Raw genomic sequence first — 16,392 nt, 5'->3', positions numbered from 1 at the left:
TGTCATCGATCTGGGGCTGAAACCTCATCTCTCTGATCCGTCAACCTCAGGGTCGTATTCATTATGGAATGCAGAGGAAATGTTTTGCAACGGAAGACAGATATTAGGGTTTGTTATTGGACAAGCACAAGTTGTCCATCGCTATTTCAGTCGGTTTTGTTCCGTTTCATGCCTAATGAATACGACCCAGCCGTAGTAGGGACTGGTTCTTCATTATGCTAACCGCTAAATCAGGAGATGCTTCGATTTTGTTAACTTGTAAATTATCCTCATATCAGACCAGACCAGAGTGGAAGAAAGCCAGACAACATAATTTTAATAGAACATGTATCATTAGATACAGGATAAATAAGAAATGATGTACTGTATGTTCATGTCAAAATCATTTAATGACTATGCAAATCATTCAGAGAGATGTGTCAATAGGGTATTGATAAATTGACAGTGGAAGTTTAATACTGTTAATACTGACTATTACTCTGCATAGCAACACACATCAATAGAGAAAAAAACACTGAGCATTCAATGGAGTTTCAGTAAGAAAACAAATCCTTGATTTAAAACCGATTTTTGGCACAGGAAATACACTTTCCAATTAGTGTATATTTAATTGTTTTATAACTATGTAAAAAAATATATATATATAACATATGTAACCCATATTAAAACAGTCCCTCAACCAGTCGCTCCACAGAGCCATAATGGACGTTCCATCCAGGGTTGTGTTCATTAGACACCAACGGATGTAAACTGACTGAAACAGAGAGGCACTATGTGAACTTGTCCAATAACAAACCCTCATTTTCGTTTCCGCTACAAAACATTTTCTGTTGCGTGCTCTAAGCCTAAGGAATATGAAACAGGCTCTTTGTTTTCCAGCTCCTTCTTCTTCTCCTGGAGGTTGAGTAGGTGGTCGTCCGGGGCGATACCCTACTCTTTTAGCTCCGCCATGAACTTCTCTAGCTTCACCGTGGTGCGGGCACTGCCCACCTTCCTGCCCGTGAGGTACAGGGTGAACTCCTTAAAGTCCTTGTTGCACAGGTTGGGAAGGCTCAGAGTTGTCCACTCCACCTTGGGGAAGAAGGTCAGGCCCGACATGTTCTGCATGCTCGGATAGGTTCACCTGGAAGTCTGTTAGTGGACGCTTGAAGCCGATTGGCCGGTTGGGTACGATGAATGGTCCGAGGGCCAAGGTTTCTGATGCCGATTGGTTGTTCGCAAAATTGCCCGATGCCGATTGGTCCTTCCTGACGAGGATGACTTTGAAGAAGTGGGTGGGCACGGCCACGTCGTCTTTGCCTATGAACTGCACAAATAACCACACATTGCATTAAATCATGTTAAAACGCGCATTTTTCCATTTAGCATATTTTAGTCTACACGTGCTACAATAAATCGTAGACTAGGCTGTTCCGAGGCATGACAGTGTGTTAGTTTACGGAGGCCTCGTAAAATAACAGATACACTCGATGCCTTCAGTGTCCTGAGAACTCAAGGACAGGTGCACCGTGATTTATCGTCAAAGTTGTTAGCTCTAGATTAAAGTAGTCTCTAATCGCTGCGTGAAATAATCCAAAACCAAAGACCAGGAGCCAGCCAGTTATCGTTCAGTGAAGTAACAATTATTTCGGAAAAAATCGTAGAATTACAGTAGTAGGTATGTTTTCATGTATTATATTTTTTATTAATTCTTTATATGATCGTTTGGGATAGGACACTCTCATAAATCCTTAGGGTTTCTGCACAATTATGTTTCACTTCACTACTCATGTTTGTCTTTTATTGCTCCCTCTGATTTTACATGCAAAATAATTTTAAATAAATGGCTAGACCATAGAGCCTAGACTATAAGACAGGCTGGTATTGAGGAAACACAGTAATGTACACATTGGACGACTTGTTGTGAGATGGTATACGACAGTCTTGATGCCACGGACAGTCACTCTGACAGTCACTCTGACAGTCACTCTGACAGTGACAGGTGTGTGTGGGTTCCTTCCTTTGAAGATGGACCTCACCCACTGTGCAATAACAACACAGAGCTCTGTTAGAGGGGCAATAACCATTCAGTCACCACACTAACCCAGTGCCCGGGGCTCCGACTAAGGCCTTGACAACTACAGAGACCTCTCAGTGGGTTACATTACTCTAACTAAGGGGAGTACAGACTGTACACTAAGATTACATTTCCCTTCTTAAGGTCATAAAATGAAACTGGGGTTGTGAAACTGGGGTTGTGAAGGAAAGTACAGAAAAGAAAAGATGTATAGGCTTAGACATAGTATTGTTTGTAAGACATGTCAGCAACACAGTGAACTGGACAGGGACGAGCAATGTTGGAGATTTCTTATTGACAACCAGACTGACAAACCAGGTCTGGTTAAAACAATACAGTCTTCCACTAACTCTCTCCTACAGTAATTCCCCATAAGGTAGGTCTACTACACAGAGCTTTCACTCTTCTGTCTCTCCACGCTCCATCCCTTCCTCTCTCTCTCTCCCTCTTTCTCTCCCTTCTTCCTCTCTAGGTGGGAGTCCTGTTCTTGTTGATGGGAGGACAGTGTGTTGGCCCCTGATAAACAACAGGGAGGCCCCACTCCAGAGGGGATCATCTGGGATGAAGACACTGCACTCCAGGCCTCTCCCATGCTCTCCTGCGGCTGTTAGAGGCTGGCAGTGCCAACCTAAGGTGGGCAGTCCCCTCTAAATCCCAATCCCACACAGGAAACAAGGACCGCCTGGCACTACCCAGAGGACACTGTCATGGCAACTAGAGAGGTAGCAAAAGGGAATCATAAACTGTGTGTGTGTGTGTGTGTGTGTGTGTGTGTGTGTGTGTGTGTGTGTGTGTGTGTGTGTGTGTGTGTGTGTGTGTGTGTGTGTGTGTGTGTGTGTGTGTGTGTGTGTGTAATCCCCACTGCTGCAACTCAGGCCCCAGGTGGGTTTGGGGATTCAATGGGTGGAACACGGCCCCTGTCGTGGTTGATCTGTGTGTCAAGGTAACAGCCCCAAGGGCATCCGTCTGTCTGTTTACACTCTGGGACTCACTGGGGGATGCAAAAACAGTCATAGCACTCCTCCTGTGATAGACCAGCCAGAGGGGGGCAAAGCTAGGATGCCAATCCAACGCACATCAAAACACACTGTAACCTGATGGCAGGATGACGCAGCATCATGATGGACTGTTTTTAGTTTTTCTTTCAGATGTTAAAACTACTGAACAACCACTGGCAGAATCTAGCAAGTGTAATATTACGAATGAGCAAGCCTCTTGTATGAGTGACAATAGGGGTGGTGTTCAAGATTGTCCTTGAAAAAATAACAACTTAGTACTTGTGTTTTCTGAGGGTAGGAAGTCATAGCCGCAGGAAGTAGGGGTGCTGAGGGTGCAGCAGCACCCCTATAAAAATCGGGATGAAAATAAAATATAAATACATTTTAAAAATTTAGAAAAAAAAAACATATTTCACAAAAGTAGTGCACTGGGCATTTACTAGTCCTGTATTAGCGGACTGATAGCACCCCCCACCCCAAAAAATCTTCCAACGGCTATGGTTGGAAGCCTTTCAAAAGATATTGGGCAACATCCACGAGGGATTCTTTGTTCAACATTGCCATCTAGTGGCCATGAGGCTGCACTGACATTTCCAGAAAAGAACCATCACACTGCCTCCTCCCTCTTCTCACACATCATACTATATAGATTGTATAGTATAGATTATACCAATTATATAAATACCAGTACAATTATTTTTGGAGCTCTCATACAAACTAGGACCAGTGACATTATATGGACACTGTACCAGGAAGGCCAAAAAGATAATCAAGGACATCAACCACCCGAGCCACTGCCTGTTCACCCCGCTATCATCCAGAAGGCGAGGTCAGTACAGGTGCATCAAAGCTGGGACCGAGAGAATGAAAAACAGCTTCTATCTCAAGGCCATCTAACTGTTAAATAGCCATCACTAGCACATTAGAGGCTGCTGCTGCCTATTGAAATCACAGGCCACTTTAAGAAATGGAACACTAGTCACTTTAATAATGTTTACATAACTTGCACTACTCATCTCATATGTATATTCTGTATTCTATAATATTCCACTGTATCTTAGTCCATGCCGCTCTGTCATTGCTTGTCCATATATGTATGTATTCTTAAATTCCATTCCTTACTTGATTTGTGTGTATGTTGTGAAATTGTTAGATATTACTTGTTCGATATTACCGCACTGTCGGAGCTAGAAGCACAAGCATTTCGCTACACCCGCAATAACATCTGCTAAACACGTGTAGGTGACAAGTACAATTTTATTTTGTTTTGATTTGTAGGTAGAAGTTGCCCCTTCACACTGATCTTGGGTCAGTTTTTACATTTCCCCTACTAATGGTAAACGGGGAGATCTAGATCTGTACGTAGGGGAAACGTCACCCTGGACTGTACAGTGTGGTCCGCCTAACAGCTTGAGTTACCTGGTAGAACACTGTCTTTTTCCCATCAGCCCCCTCTTCAGGAAGAACCAGAGGTCCTGATATGAGCCACATGTCGTCAAAGCGCTTGGCCAGCTCCCTGCAGTACATCTCCAGTCTGGAATAGAAAACAGTCTCTATTAATCTGGAGCCACACAGGTTTGAGAGACTTGAAAGTGAAGTAAGCCTTCAGGTAGATTAGATTGAGAGAGTTTCATTTCAGCATATGTCATTCCATTTATATACAGTATTAGGACCAAGTAGTATCACCTAACTTGTGGAATAATAGCTGGCGTTGTTTTCATAGTTGTGGGGCACAATGTTGGACAGCTAGAAGGTCTCGGCCATTGACTGCTGTTGACAGGGACAGAATCATAGACCATTCTGTGAGAGTGATTCATATCACATACCTTCAAAACAAAGGGACTAAAGTCACTGGTGTAAACGCCATCGACTGATGACGAGACAATACAACAAGATCAGCTTACTGTTCTAAACCAAAAGATGACTTTCCTGATCAAACATCATGTGGACTGTAAACAGAATTAATGTAAACTGTAACGAGGACCTAGAATGACACCAACGTGTTGGACATGTGTGTTGGTAGGGTAGGGCAGTGGTTCCCAAACTGTGGGGCGCGCGAGGAAGGAACTCAGTCCGGCTTTAAACTTACTCTTGAAGGTTGTAATAGTAGAATGCACAAGGTGCAATTTCGAAATTGGGTAGTGCATCATCAGTTCCTCTTGTCATGTCAGTCATTGCATACCCTAGAGAGCTATGTATAACTTGTCAGAAAAGTCCAGTTCATTAGCCCATGTCAGCTAAAGTAATTTTTATTAATTTTTTATCATAGATATTGTTGTAATTTTTTTGTCACTCAAATATCACATGAATACACATTAGACATGGCACAATGTATAGCTTTAAACTGCAGCATTTTCTTTGCACCCCATGACAAAATGTGTAGAATTGCAGGAAATAAGCTTTAAACCTGCCGAATTCTCTCCACCAACAAGAGGAGGATGAACAGTTTGTGTCATGAACAGTGCTTGTGATCATAGAAATAGACTTGGTGCGTGCAGGGGGGGTGCGGGATGTTCCCCAATGCTGGAAGGGGGACTCCCTGGGGTAGTTTGGGAACCCCTGGGGTAGGGTACCTCCGAGGACTTGTTGTCTCCTGCGGGGGCCATGTGGCCTCTGGACCAGCCACGGCCCAGGTAGTCTGCATTGTGTGCAGTGAAGGGTTCTGGGATACTGGGGTATAGCTTGAACGTAGTGCTTTCTGTCGGCTTTCCCTGCGGCAGCAAGAAGAAGAGTCACATCTAGGATCTCGCTCTAACTGTATCTCTCATTGTTATTACCAAATTAGTACATTAACATTAGCCTATTACTCAATTATTACCTAATAGTTTCTCGTGTGACAGGTGCTCTGCGACCCATCTCAGTGCTTTTCCTGGCTTGGTCGTAGGACAATGTGTGGTTGGCGTAGCATCGCATCTCAGCTCCTGTCAAGGGGAAGTCATACCACCCTATGTCCTGCTGGACTTGAGGAACTGTAACAAAGCATTGGTGTTATTCAGACAGACAACAATAGGGCAAGATTCTACCAATCTAGTTAGCTATTTGACAGTGAAATGAAAATACAGCCACATTTAGCTGGTGGCTGTATTTGTGGCTACTTTTTCATATGATTAATTGTGTATTTGGGTACCTAGTAACAACACAACACAATGCCACAGTTGTCTCATGTTTTGAGGGAGCGTGCAATTGGAATGTCCACCAGAGATGTTGCCAGATAATATAATGTTCATTTCTCTACCATAAGCCGCCTCCAATGCCGTTTTAGAGAATTTGTCAGCACGTCCAACCGGCATCACAACCGCAGGCCATGTGTATGGCGTCGTGTGGAGGAGCTTTTAGCTGATGTCAACGTTGTGAAGAGTGCCCCATGGTGATGGTGGGGTTATGGTTTGGGCAGGCATAAGCTACGGACAACGAACCAATTGCATTTTATCCATGGCAATTTGAATGCACAGAGATACCGTGACGAGATCCCGAGGCCCATCCTCTGTAGCTCAATTGGTAGAGCATGGCGCTTGTAACGCCAGGGTAGTGGGTTCGATCCCCGGGACCACCCATACGTAAAAATGTATGCGCGCATGACTGTAAGTCGCTTTGGATAAAAGCTTCTGCTAAATGGCATATTATTATTATATTGTCGTGCCATTCATCTGCCGCCATCATAATGCACGGTTCCATGTCGCAAGGATCTGTACACAATTCCTGGAAGCGGAAAATGTCCCAGCTCTTCCATGGCCTGCATACTCACCAGACATGTCACCCATTGAGCATGTTTTGGATGCTCTGGATCGACGTGTACAACAGTGTTCCAGTTCCCGCCAATATCCATCAACTTGGCACAGCCTTTGAAGAAGAGTGGGACAACATTCCACAGGCCACAATCAACATCCTGATCAACTCTATGCGAAGGAGACGTATCGCGCTGCATGAGGCAAATGGTGGTCACACCAGGTAGTGACTGGTTTTCTGATCTACACCCCTAACATTTTTTTAAAGGTATCTGTGACCAACAGATGCATATCTGTATTCCCAGTCATATGAAATTCATAGATTAGGGCTGAATTAATTTATTTCAATTGACTGATTTCCTTATATGAACTGTAACGCAGTAAAATCTTGTTGTTGCATGTTGGGTTTATATTTTTGTTCAGTATTTTTTCCTAACAGAAGACTTCACAGAAGCCTGTAAAAATAGCCCATCCGATTACAATGTCTGGCTATGCGAGCCCATGTTCTCACATACTACAGTTAGCACAAATAGATGAACAGGCTACACCTCAAGCATGAACAAAAATGTAAAGAATTACAAATGAATCACTCTAGTTCTGCTGTGCTGTATGTTTCTGTAGGACTGAGGAGCCTTGGTGAGTTCAGATGTGCAGTAATCTTGTGTAAGTATGAGTAGTAGAGGCATTTAGCCCACTGCTGTACGTGTTTGTTCACTGCAGGTGGAGCATTTCACAGTTGAAGCAACATAGCATTCCAGAGAAGCAACATTCAGTCAGCTCCATTCAAGGCCACTATGCCTACACAGAATACACTCAACATTATCACATAAAAACGTTATATTTTTTATTATGCTGCGGTGATCAACATACTAGCACACTAGAAAACGCATGAACACACATACTGTAAATAAACATACATATAATTCTGATTAACAAGGTCGGTGTAGCTTGGTTGGTCGAGCATGGCGCTTGCAACACCAGGGTTGTGGGTTCCATTCCCACGGGGGACCAGTAAGAAAAAAAGTATGAAAATGTATACACTCACTACAGGAAGTTGCTCTGGATAACTGGGTCTGCCAAACCACAACATATGTAAAATAACAACTGTCGTCATGGACAATGTAGGCACATAAAGAACGTAGACGCGGCAATCAAATGCTTTAACAGTATTTTATTGTTTACTTTCATATACAAAAAGATCAAAATGAAATAATCCTTTCTAGTATTTTTTCTCTAACAGTCAGGGTGTAGTTGTTTCACACTGGACAAATACTACATTCATACTGGTTTATTCTGGCACCAAGTGCAGAGTCGAAACAGCCACACCTCAACAAGGCAAATCTATTTCAAACTCTGGATACTGAGTTCTAAAATTACCACAGTAAAAAGGAACAATGAACCACTGCAAATTAAAAAACTATGTTACAATGATCATTCAAAAAAAGTCCTCGTCGTTACGGCATAACAATGGATGTTGGATTTTTTTCTGGGCATTTCACACACACACACACACACACACACACACACATATATATATATACACACATATACATATATATATACATATATACACATATACATATATATACACATATACAGTGGGGGAAAAAAGTATTTAGTCAGCCACCAATTGTGCAAGTTCTCCCACTTAAAAAGATGAGAGAGGCCTGTCATTTTCATCATAGGTACACGTCAACTATGACAGACAAATTGAGAATATTTTTTCCAGAAAAACACATTGTAGGATTTTTTATGAATTTATTTGCTAATTATGGTGGAAAATAAGTATTTGGTCACCTACAAACAAGCAAGATTTCTGGCTCTCACAGACCTGTAACTTCTTTAAGAGGCTCCTCTGTCCTCCACTCGTTACCTGTATTAATGGCACCTGTTTGAACTTGTTATCAGTATAAAAGACACCTGTCCACAACCTCAAACAGTCACACTCCAAACTCCACTATGGCCAAGACCAAAGAGCTGTCAAAGGACACCAGAAACAAAATTGTAGACCTGCACCAGGCTGGGAAGACTGAATCTGCAATAGGTAAGCGGCTTGGTTTGAAGAAATCAACTGTGGGAGCAATTATTAGGAAATGGAAGACATACAAGACCACTGATACTCTCCCTCGATCTGGGGCTCCACGCAAGATCTCACCCCGTGGGGTCAAAATGATCACAAGAACGGTGAGCAAAAATCCCAGAACCACACGGGGGGACCTAGTGAATGACCTGCAGAGAGCTGGGACCAAAGTAACAAAGCCTACCATCAGTAACACACTACGCCGCCAGGGACTCAAATCCTGCAGTGCTAGACGTGTCCCCCTGCTTAAGCCAGTACATGTCCAGGCCCGTCTGAAGTTTGCTAGAGTGCATTTGGATGATCCAGAAGAGGATTGGGAGAATGTCATATGGTCAGATGAAACCAAAATAGAACTTTTTGGTAAAAACTCAACTCGTCGTGTTTGGAGGACAAAGAATGCTGAGTTGCATCCAAAGAACACCATACCTACTGTGAAGCATGGGGGTGGAAACATCATGCTTTGGGGCTGTTTTTCTGCAAAGGGACCAGGACGACTGATCCGTGTAAAGGAAAGAATGAATGGGGCCATGTATCGTGAGATTTTGAGTGAAAACCTCCTTCCATCAGCAAGGGCATTGAAGATGAAACGTGGCTGGGTCTTTCAGCATAATATAATATAATATAATATAATATGCCATTTAGCAGACGCTTTTATCCAAAGCGACTTACAGTCATGCGTGCATACATTTTTTTTTTTTGTGTATGACAATGATCCCAAACACACCGCCCGGGCAACGAAGGATTGGCTTCGTAAGAAGCATTTCAAGGTCCTGGAGTGGCCTAGCCAGTCTCCAGATCTCAACCCCATAGAAAATCTTTGGAGGGAGTTGAAAGTCCGTGTTGCCCAGCGACAGCCCCAAAACATCACTGCTCTAGAGGAGATCTGCATGGAGGAATGGGCCAAAATACCAGCAACAGTGTGTGAAAGCCTTGTGAAGACTTACAGAAAACGTTTGCCAACAAAGGGTATATAACAAAGTATTGAGAAACTTTTGTTATTGACCAAATACTTATTTTCCACCATAATTTGCAAATAAATTCATTAAAAATCCTACAATGTGATTTTCTGGAGAAAAAAAATCTCATTTTGTCTGTCATAGTTGACGTGTACCTATGATGAAAATTACAGGCCTCTCTCATCTTTTTAAGTGGGAGAACTTGCACAATTGGTGGCTGACTAAATACTTTTTTCCCCCACTGTATGTGTGTGTGTGTGTATATATATATATATATATATATATATATACATACACACACACACATATATACACACACACACACATACATACATACATATATATATATATAAAACTTTTAAACATATTATTCAATCCAAAAGAGGGGTTACAGCAACAAGCTCAACTCTCTGTATACATTTAGTCTTATACAGATTATTTTACTATATTTATGTTAAAATCAGTAGTACAAGCCATCTCTGTTCTACAATTTAGCTACAATAGTGAAACATAACCTACAACATTTACATTTCACGTATCATGGTATAGAAACAACACTTTTAAATAAGACCCCTTGACAAAACAAGAAAGAACCCCCCCCCCCCCCGACCCGTTTGCCGAATCCTGCACCCTTGTTTTGGTGGGTCTTGGAAGAAAAACATTGTGAATTAGTCCTTGCAGTGGAATTGTTTTTCGGTTTTGTTTGGTTGAACACTTCCAAACAATGCAAGGAGCCACTGGCAAGCTCTTAGGAGGAAAAAACGAACATTCACCATTGACATTGTCTACCAACAGCAAATCCCACCTCTTTTTAAAGGAGCGAAAGAAACTGGCACTGTATGGAATAATGGCTTTTTAAAGCATAGAGTAGCAAGCTATTCTAACCCAGAGGCTAAAAAGAAGTTGTGGACGTTTTTAGCAATTGGCAGAATCAATAGTTCTCCGCCGCTGGGAAAGGTCTTAATACTTTAAGAGGATAAGTCAATTGGCCGGGCTCACAGCTCGCTGCTGCTGATTGACACAAGACCTGAACACTGATCTCTGGGAAAACATGAGGTAATGTTCACATGGCCTGAGCCACTGTCTGCGCATAGTAAATACACAAAGTAATAACAGTTAGAGATGCTCATAGAGAGTTGGGTAAAGTAAAAATAAGAAGAATCCAAGTGGGATTGATAACCAAATCTTAGGGTACAATGGTAATTAGTGTTGTTATGGGGGCTTTTTTGCGAGCTAGACAGGGCTAGAATGAAATCTCAGCCAACTGAATGTTTTAACAGTCTGAAAAAATCCTCAGTCAGTAGCAATCACCAGAACCATTTTGTTTCAGTTCTGCCTGATGACAGAGTGAGCTGTTAAACCGCTATACACTAACAATTTCAGTTGGGGAAAGTAGCAGACGAAGCACTTGAAAACGGTTTTCCATACAATACAATTTCTTTGCTGTTGAAAAATAAAAAGAGGTGAGATGCTGAGAAGGGACAAGGGTTTTCACATTGTCAAGGGGTGCATGATACATGTTACACTAGTACAAACGAGGTAACCTGTTGTCATGACGAAAGTGTACACCATTATTCTGTAGTGTCGACGACTATCCAGCTAACAACACTGTTTCACGTGAGGTCTGAGGTAATTGGTTCCTGAACAACCTGGATCTAAGACTGCATCCAGAATTACAGCTGGTCACTTTAAGAGTTTTATATTAGAGTATATATATATATATATATATATATATATATATATATATATATATATATATATATATAGCATTTCTTTGTCAGGTACTAATAAGAAATAAACAAACAGGGGCACCGCAGCAGTAGCTTCAGCAACGACCATGAGGAAAATAAAGGCACAACATCAGAACACCTCAGAATTTCCGTCCGACACTCCCGGATAGCAATGTTGCTGATATTTCATGCTGTTTATATTCCAAAACTTCACCTTTGTCATCATGAACCACAATGTGAGTATTGGTAAGAATAGATCACAGATTTGACCCTATGTCCAATGCATAGGAGGCTGGTGGGAGGAGATATAGGAGGACAGGCTCATTGTAATGGCTGGAATGGAATGGCACCAAACACAAACACATTGAAACAACGCGTTTGAGGCTCCGTTCCATTTATTCCATTCCAATGAGCCAATCCTCCTATAGCTCCTCCCACCAGCCTCCTCTGGTCCAATGCACTAAAGCTCAAATATTCTTTTGGAAAGACCTATGTTAAATCCAGCTCCCATTCCATCTCATCCTGGCCCTAAGCTCTCAGATGAAAGACTCAACTAGAGAGACGGTAGAATCCTTAAAATGGCACCAGAGTAAAAATCCAGACAATGATGAAAGACTAGAGTAACACTTGCCTTTCCCATCGTGGCTAAAACTTTAAAACCTCAGATTGGTATTGTAGAACTCATCATAACACTGACCAACAAAATAGAAAGAAGTGCATCGAGACCACTATTTGGAAAGAAACCTTTGAGATTTAAATTTTGAATTCTAACAACTCACTTTTCAGACCTTACCCCCTGCACTGGCTCTCCCTCATCAAAAGCATCCACTTAACTCCTGAAAAAGGTGGTAAAAAGGTCATAGCAGGTGAAATAAAGGCCAAAACGTCAGATTACTTTCTCTAGCTTCTCAAATCATCAAAGTCAAAGGGTCAAACTGGCAGATAAAGGTTTTGTCTCCACTGTTACAAATGTTAACAGCAAAGTGAGACAACCTGGTCTCAGAGCATTTCGTATTATTCGGTACGTAAAACCGAGACATCCATTTAGTATGATGTTTGGTATGTAACCATACCAAACGTAACATATCATACTGATTTGAGTGTCCCGGATTTACATTTACTATGTCACATCTAGTCAATGAGACCAGGCTGAGTGAGAGAATTACCCCCCAAAAAATAGAAAAACAGAAAGACTTTGGTTCCCTCTTGCAGACTTAGGTGCAAGGGATTTGGCTACATGTTTAAAGGTCTGACTGAATAAAAGGTGAAGGCCTATCATAACTCAACGAGCACTATGACCAAGACAATGACTTGGGATCGACAAACCAACCTTCGTCTTGACAACAACAAAGCACATTTTCAACAAGACGTTGAGGTTGGTCGCTAGCTCAAGGGCCTATTACAGTACTTATGAGGTCAGAAAGAATATGTAGAACTATTGCTGTAGATATTGCTTGCTACATTTTACATCCAAACTGGCAATTTCTTGATCCCGTTACATTTATAGCAGAAGTACAGTAAAAAATACTTCTACATCAAACACTAACCTGATCATTTGACAAACATAACCTTGATTTGCTAACAAGGCATTGAAGTCAAACCAATAATACCTCTGTCCTGGTTACTGATAAAATGGTGGGAAGTCAATCCAGAGAAACTACAAAGAGCTGAATGAGTGTGCTTCCTTGTCAGAATAAGGACTTGCTGTTTTCTTGCCCTCTAACACAGGGAAAGAGGGGCTCCTTGAAAAGTAGTGTCTTTACAGACCGAAATACTTGTTCAAGTTTCCTAACCACAAAAGCTTAAATAAAGCTAGCTATGGTTTCACTTACTCCAAGCAACCCGATCGCAGCGATCCGCGGGCCCACGTCAAACACTGGGGTTTCATGATGACAAGAGATTGTAGTTATGAGGCTCTCCATGCTCTCGCTTCTCCATGGGTATAACTAAAACCCTCTGAATCCCTCTGCGCACATGGTTCCACTTACACATGTGGAACGCTGCTGACAGATCTAGAACCTTAAAAACGCATGGCACAGCGAACAATAACTTATAACAATAACTCTCCTCTGTAGGGTGTAGGGTTTTTAAGAAGCTGAGGCCGCTGCAGTGCCTCGTCAGTCAATGTGAAAGGAGAATCCGGGGACAATAACCTATAATCTCTTGGTATTCATTTAGTATTTTCCGTATAAACGCTTTCTTTTTTATCACGGAATGGGATAAGTCATTAAATACATTTTAAAAGCAATGACAAACCCAAGATACACTATAAATACAAAAGTATGTGGACACCCCTTCAAATTAGTGAATTCGGCTATTTCAGCCGCATCCGTTGCTGACAGGTATAGAAAATCGAGCGCACAGCCATGTACTCTCCATAGACAAACACTGGCAGTAGAATAGCCTTACTGAAGAGCTCAGTGACTTTCAACGTGTCACCGTCATAGGATGCCACCTTCCCAACAAGTCAGTTCATCAAATTTCTGCCCTGCTAATGTGAAGTGGAAACATCTCGGAGCAACAACGGCTCAACCGTGAAGTGGTAGGCCACACAAGTTCACAGAACAGGACCGCCGAGTGCTGAAGCGCGTAGCATGTAAAAATCGTCTGTCCATGGTTGCAACACTCACTACCAAGTTCCAAACTGCCTCTGGAAGCAACGTCAGCACAATAACTGTCGTCGGGAGCATCATGAAATGGGTTTCCATGGCCGAGCAGCCGCACACAAGCCTAAGATCACCATGCGAGAAATGCCAAGTGTCGGCTGGAGTGGAGTTAAGCTCGGCGTCATTGGACTCTGGAGCAGTGGAAATGCGTTTTTTGAAGTGATGAATCACGCTTCACCATCTGGCAGTCTGACTGACAAATCTGGGTTTGGCGGATGCCAGGAGAACGCTACCTGCTCCAATGCATAGCGCCAACTATAAAGTTTGGTGAAGGAGGAATAATGGTCTGGGGCTGTTTTTCATGGTTCAGGCCGCTTAGTTCCACTGAAGGGAATTCTTAACGCTACAGCATACATTCTAGAATTTGTGGCAACAGTTTGGGGAAGGTCCTTTCCTGTTTCAGCATGACAATGCCCCCATGCACAAAGCGAGGTCCATACAGAAATGGTTTATCGAGATCGGTGTGGAAGAACTTGACTGGCCTGCACAGAGCCCTGACCTCAACCCCATCGAACACCTTTGGGATGAATTGGAACGCCGAATGCGAGCCAGGTCTAATCGACCAACATCAGTGCCCGACCTCACTAACGCTTGTGGCTGAATGGAAGCAAGTCCCCGCATCAATGTTCCAACATCTAGTGGAAAGCCTTCCCAGAAGAGTGGAGGCTGTTATAGCAGCAAAGGGGGGACCAATCCATATTAATGCCCATGATTTTGGAATGAGATGTTTGACGAGCATGTGTCCACATACTTTTGGCCATGTAGTGTATATCGTAGGGTATGCAAAAATATTACTGGTCAGACACGGTGGTGGATGGATATTCATTTTTTGGGAGGAAAAACCAAATACAGGTTCAATGTCCTTTTAGGTAACGGAGAGGAAAAGATGAGTTGAGGAAAAAGCCTGCACAAATTATGAATAATGCTCAGGCGTCATACTGTATATAGGTAGAATTCTACAACTGTATACAGCTATTTACAAGATGTTCTTTCATTTATACAACATGACACGGTAGCACTTCTTTAAAAGATTTTGGACATTGTATCTTCCAAAATTCCCTAATCATAAAAGCCAAATAAACCCATACCTACTACAAGTCAACACAACTAACAAAATATAGAACAGAACTCATACACATAGAAAAATCTGAGGTATTTCTGGTTTGAGGTGGTCTGTGGTTCATGAACAATATATATATATTTTAGTGTTTTCGTTTATGTTCTATATCTACTAGATTTTATTGTTTGTGTTCTTCTCTTTCACATCGGAAGCCTTGTCATCTCTACCAACATACTTTTGCTCTTGTATGCACGTTTAGTTAAATCTACTGAGATTTGTATGTGTGTGTAATGCACTGAAAAAAAAGGAACACACAGAAATATATTCATCTTTGAGCTGAAACAGCAGCATTGTGGACATTCACTGTTACATTACGACATAGGGAAATGTGGTTTCTTGCGTGTGACTTTTAAGACAAAAAAAAGGTTCCTTGTTTGTTTTTTGTTTTTTGTTGTTATTTTGATCTTCTAATGATCGAGAACGTGTAACCAATCTGAATGAAGTGAAGTTTAAATAGGTTGTTACGCTTGGTGCCCTGTCGAAAACCTTTCTACAATGCAGGACCTACCCGGTCAAAACTCAAAGTTTGGTCCCTGTGAGAAAGAGGTAAATAATGACGGGACCAGGCAGTGACGCTTCAACTGTACTCCGCCCGCCCTCCCTCCCTCCCTCCCTCCCTCCCTCTCGACACTAGTGAAGGATATAGGCTTTTGCTGAGCCCTAAGATGGACCTCTGTGGATAGAGTCTAGGGCCTTAGCTGCCAATGTCCAATACACTCACTGAAATAAAAGATAAGAAATAACAGAACAAAAAGACAATACAAAATAAAAGGGAAACATTTAACTCATCTTCAGCTATTTCCTGCTGAACCTTTTTTTCCATGGTCTTAATCTCCTCCCTCTCCACTATGCACTCATACACTCTCACAGCAAAAATAGTCACACGCAAACACACAACACGCATTCATTCTCACACCCGAAATGCATACATATCTTCACCATGGTCTTGCACCTATTGTGGTTTTCATAGTTTAGTGTTTTTGTAGTTGTTTGGGCACCGTCCATGTTTAGACCGTTTTGATCTCAGCTAAAAAGGTTTGAACCATGTCAGAAAAGCCCCT

At 42.1% G+C, this 16,392-nt stretch overlaps 1 pseudogene across 1 annotated transcript; it reads right to left on the bottom strand.

Moving 5' to 3' along the window:
* Nucleotides 1–813: 813 nt before the first annotated feature.
* LOC311109260 (nuclease EXOG, mitochondrial-like) lies at nucleotides 814–16,336 on the bottom strand (annotated as a pseudogene). Its single transcript has 6 exons — nucleotides 16,330–16,336; nucleotides 5,873–6,023; nucleotides 5,628–5,765; nucleotides 4,748–4,824; nucleotides 4,474–4,588; nucleotides 814–1,306 (listed from the first exon to the last, which is right to left on the bottom strand). The product of its transcript is annotated as a nuclease EXOG, mitochondrial-like (transcript).
* Nucleotides 16,337–16,392: the final 56 nt, after the last annotated feature.

This window comes from Coregonus lavaretus, assembly GCF_964263955.1.
Source record: "Coregonus lavaretus genome assembly, chromosome: 34".
NCBI classification, from domain to species: domain Eukaryota; kingdom Metazoa; phylum Chordata; class Actinopteri; order Salmoniformes; family Salmonidae; genus Coregonus; species Coregonus lavaretus.
This window is presented reverse-complemented; position numbering and strand designations above follow the sequence as displayed.